The 4,958-nt window shown below is 52.2% G+C and overlaps 1 long non-coding RNA gene across 1 annotated transcript; it reads left to right on the forward strand.

Moving 5' to 3' along the window:
• Positions 1-2,028: 2,028 nt before the first annotated feature.
• LOC131816672 (uncharacterized) lies at positions 2,029-4,478 on the forward strand. Its single transcript, XR_009348138.1, has 3 exons — positions 2,029-2,194; positions 3,485-3,618; positions 3,970-4,478. It is a non-coding gene; the product is annotated as an uncharacterized LOC131816672 (long non-coding RNA).
• Positions 4,479-4,958: the final 480 nt, after the last annotated feature.

Raw genomic sequence — 4,958 nt, forward strand, 5'->3', positions numbered from 1 at the left:
TTGGTTTTATTTATTTTTTTAATTAATTAATTTATTTTTTAAAAGATTTTATTTATTTATTTGACAGAGAGAGATTACAAGTAGACAGAGAGGCAGGCAGAGAGAGAGAGGAGGAAGCAGGCTCCCCGCTGAGCAGAGAGCCCGATGCGGGACTCGATCCCAGTACCCTGAGATCATGACCTGAGCCGAAAGCAGAGGCTTAACCCACTGAGCCACCCAGGCGTCCCAGAACTGGTTTTATTTTTATTTTTTGTTATTCCACAGACGACGCACCTTTACTCAGACAGCTTGGGGAACCTGTTACCAGTGTGTACCGCCATGCAACCAGCATAGAGACCAAGATAGAACATTTCCAGCCCCTCAAAGTCTCCCTGCGCCCCTCCTGCCCCATCTTACCCGCCCCCCCCCCCCAAGAGGAACCATTCTTCTAGGTTGTTTTGCCAAGAAGACTCCTGCTTCTTTCTGAGCTCCGTATGAATGGAAGCACGTGGAATGAGCTCTCCCATTTCTGGCTTCTTCCTTAGACCATGACGTCTGCGAGATGCAGGCTCGTCGCAACACATGGTAGTGAGCCATGCTTTTTTCGTGGTGGTAGAACACCCCATCGCATGAAGACACCATTGAAACGTTCTCCTGTTGATGGATATTTGGGTTGTTCCAGTTTTTACCTACTAAATAGAAGTTAACGGGGTATGTGGAAGTAGAGGGGAGAGGGAGGAACATTCGAGAAGGAGGGAATGGCCCCTGCAAAGGCTGTCAGCAGGAGGGACCCTGCAGGTAGGTGTGGATGATGGGGAGCGACTCCCCAGACTCACATTTGTGGGAGATACTAACGACAGAGATGGGGTCCCGAGCAATTGCTGAGCCTGCATGGTGTGGGGCCCTCAGCGTCTGCTCCCACACTTCAGGTGCCTTCCCGGCCTGCAGAGGCTAGGACGCAGAAAGACTGCGTTTGCCAGGTTCCCTTGCAGCTTGGCTCCAGCTGTGAGCAAGGGCCCATCAAACAAATGTGCAGAGTGTGGTGAAGGAGGCAGAGGGAGGAGTGGCCCTCTGCTTGTTGTTTTAGCGGTGCTGTGCTGGCCGACAGGGTCACTGGGTCGTGGGATTTTCTGCAGCAGCATCCCAGCCTCTGATCCTGGGCTGCTGAGCTGTGGGACAGCTCTCTGCACCCAGGAGAGATGTGCCTGAGTGAGGCCCCTGACTGTCCGCCTGGCCTTGGGGGAGGGGCAGTGCCTCCCCCACTCCACCACACTGTAGGCAGGTTCTGTAGGGATCTGGGAGGTGCCCCCAGAGGCCCAGCCTGCTTAGTGATTTCGGAAGTACCCATCCCTATGTCAAGTCCGGTGGGCTCCAAACAGCTGGAGCTATCAACTCAGCCCCACCAGCTTGGCCACAGTCACAAAGCCAGAAGGTAAGAAATGTCAGCGAGGACTTGGAGGCATTGGAAGCCTTGTACAGGGCTGGTGGGAACGGAAAATGGAGCAGCTGCTGTGGAAAGCAGTTGGCAGCTCCTCAAAAATTAAAAATAGAATCACCGTAGGATCCGGCAATCCCACTTCTGGGGATCTATCTACAGAATCGAGAGCACGTTCTCGAGGAGGTACTCACACCACCCTGTGCATTGTGGCGTAATTCACGGTAGCCAAGAGGCGGATGCCACCCAAGCATCCGTCCACAGGCGACTGGAGAAACTAAGCATGATCTGTGCACAGAATGAAATACTATTTAGCCTTACTAAGCAAGGAAGTCCTGTCACGGGCTCCAACACAGACCAGCCTGAGGACACAACACCAAGTGAGAGAAGCCAGTCCCCAAAAGGCACATCCTGTCCGATTCCGTTAAATGCAGCTCCTAGAGTCATCAGGTCCACAGAGAAGGAAAGTAGGATGCTGGTTGCCAGGGGCCAGGGGAAAGGGAATGGGGAATTCATGTCGAATGGGGACGGTTTCGGTTTTACACGATGAAAGGAGTTCTTTTCATTACAGTGGTACATTTTGTTTTGTGTCTGTTTCACCACAAGCAGCCACCGCCACCACCAGAAAACCTCCGAGACACCTGGAGAAGTTTCTGGGCTCCGAGTTTCACCCTGTGGTCAGAGCCTTTCTGTGTGATGTCCTGAAAGTTTTACACAATCTCTGTGAAAGACAGGTGCACGATTTGGGGCCCGTTTTATAACCAAGAAACATAAGATCAGGTGAGAAATGTGATCGCCGTGGCTGGTGAACGGTGCAGCTGGGACGGGTTTTGGATCTGACTCCAGATTCTGGGCTCTTTCTACTGCAAAACGTTTGCCTTTCCCAGCCCCTCAGGCCACCCATCGCCCCCATAAAGAACAGGATGAGGCCTTCGGGGAGCCAGCATTTCCCCGTCTCTGGGACCTGCCCAGAAGGAAGACAAAGAGGAAAACCACTGCCCGGTGATTCAATAGGAGGAGGGGGGCTGCTTTGCCTGCCCAGCCTCAGCCCTCCTGACCTCCTTGAGGGCAGACCCCCTTCCTCATTCTCAGTGTTTGTGGATCAGGTGGAGTTGGGGGTGGGGTGTGCCCCCAAAGCAGGCTTCAGAAATAGGGGATTGGCTCTGCGGACCAAGGCTGAGCCTCCGAACTGCTGCATCCAGTCCATCCCAATTATTTAGGATCCCCGACATCCCTGTGGACATTTCCCGTGAGGTCACATATCCCGATGCACACTGGGCATTTCCAAGCAAGGACACTGACTGGGACCATGGGGGGACCTGTTGCCCTCCTGTGCCTTGGCTAAGAGGCCTGCGTCCCTGGGAAGTGTCATTCCTTACATCGTTACAGGAACAGCATGAACTCTTTGGAGCCCACACTCACCCTTGGAAGGGAAAAAGAGCTCATCCCTCTCTGGCTGTGAGGACCAGTGCCCTGCAGAGGGAGGGCAGCCCAGGCCCGGCGTGAGGCCTTGCGAGGGAGGCAAAGGAGTTGGGCGCAGTGGCATTCGGCCACCTGCTGTCCCTGCCTCTTACCTGGAGGCAGCAAGCCCAGGGCAGGCCCCCAGGCCCCCTCTCAGCCGGACTCAGGACCAGGGAGAAGTGCTGTGGTTGTAAGCCAGGGGTGCCACCTACTGGTGACAAGCGGGAGAGCCTGCGACCCTTCCGAGAGGGGCCCATCTCCAAGGCAGGGACAAGGTGTCCCTCAAGGCTTCTTCAGCGGCTTGTTGGGACTGCTGTAAGCAAGGACCTCAAATGGGGGCCTAAAGCAACAGAATTTGTTTCTATTGATTCTGGAGGCCAGCCTCCGAAATCATGGTGTCAGCCAGGCCACTTGCCAGGCCACTAGGAGCACAGTATCCTATAGCTCTACTAGGAGCACAGTATCCTATAGCTCTACTAGGAGCACAATATCCTATAGCTCTACGGGAGGGTCCTTCCTTGCCTCTTCTCCAGCTTTTGATGGTGGCCAGTGTATCTTGCCATTCCTCCATTGCAAACATGCCCCTCCAATCTCTGCCTTCTTGTTCAGGTACTCTCCCTTCCTGGGTATCCTCATCAGGATTTTCCTCTTCCTGTAAGGACATGAATCAGTATGACTTTATCTTTACTTGATCACATCTGCAAAGACCCTCTTCCCAAATATGGCCACATTCCCAGGTCCAGGTGGGTATGAATCTGAGGGGCACACTATCGAGCTTACCAAAGAGACCCGACTCAAATGCTGCCTCCTCCAGGCAGCCCTTCCCAATCCACGGGGACCACCCCTTGTTCTGAGCCCCAGCAAGGCATGTGGGGCCGCTGGATAGGGTCTACACCACATTGCACTGGAAATGGGAGTTGTGTAGCTGTTTCTCCCCAACGTCTGTCTCTCAGCACCCAGCTGAGGCATCGTCTCCTCTGGGAAGCGTGGTCTGCCCCCAGCCCTTCTCCTGTCCTGGGCTTAGGTGGTATGAGTGGGACAGTTGCCAGGTCAGTGCTCACACTGCAGCAGGATTCCTGTTTCCTCTCCTCAAGTCACCATCGTTGACATCTGGCCTCAGAGTCCTCAAAATGGAAGTCAGCTTTTATAAGACGAACCCTGGAAAGAGCTCTCGGATTTCCATGGAGAAGCATCTGCTTCATAAAACGAGTCTCCAGAAAGCCTGCTTCTGTCAAAGTTGTTTAGTGAAAGGGCCACAGTTGGCATGGCTTAAAGCAGAAGCACAGTGAATACTGTTGTCCATGGTGCTTAATTCTGGAAGGGGTGCGGGGCCCTGCCAGCCAGCAGTGCCAAAAACCATGTTCAAGATAGTTTTGATTCAAGTGCTTATGAAGAATAGGGTTGCTTTGGGCAGGGGAGCGGCTTTCTGCCCAAAGTAGTTCCTACCTATGACAGACAGGACAAACCAGCATGGCCCATGGACGCAGCAAAAGGGAACTTGGTATATGGAAACGCGCCTTTGAGATTGAAATGTTTGAAAATGTGAATCAAATATGGAGAATGCCAAAAAGGAAAAAGGAATCACATAAGCACATTATGCCAAATTTGGAAACCAGACGAAGGGGGTGGGGGTGTGTGTTGGGGAGAGATGGGCAGATGATCTGTTGTTGAGACAACCTAACCCAGCTGGTGGGGAGGCCTTGGGGATCCTGTCTGCTTCCTGTCGTAAGAAAAAAAAAAGCATATTTTCATAGTAAATAGCAATTATGATTATATTGAATGACAAGCAGTAGTGTTCTATTCCCTGTATCTGTTGATGGCATTCCACGGTTTTCAGTAAATCCATTGTAAGTGGCCGCACTGCATTTCTTTTGGCCCTTAATCTACCTCTATTGTTGGATACTCAGACGCTTCCCAGCTTTGAGCTTTAAAAACTCAAGTATATTATTTCTTTTGGATGGATCCCTGAAAGTGGAATTCCTCAGTCAACAAAGAGAAGAATGATTCTTAAGTTTCTTTATCAGAGATTTCAACCTCTTGGCCATGGAGCCAATTTGGCTCTTAGCTGAGTTGGACTTGGCCC

This window comes from Mustela lutreola, chromosome 15 (genome assembly GCF_030435805.1).
Source record: "Mustela lutreola isolate mMusLut2 chromosome 15, mMusLut2.pri, whole genome shotgun sequence".
Classification (NCBI taxonomy): Eukaryota; Metazoa; Chordata; class Mammalia; order Carnivora; family Mustelidae; genus Mustela; species Mustela lutreola.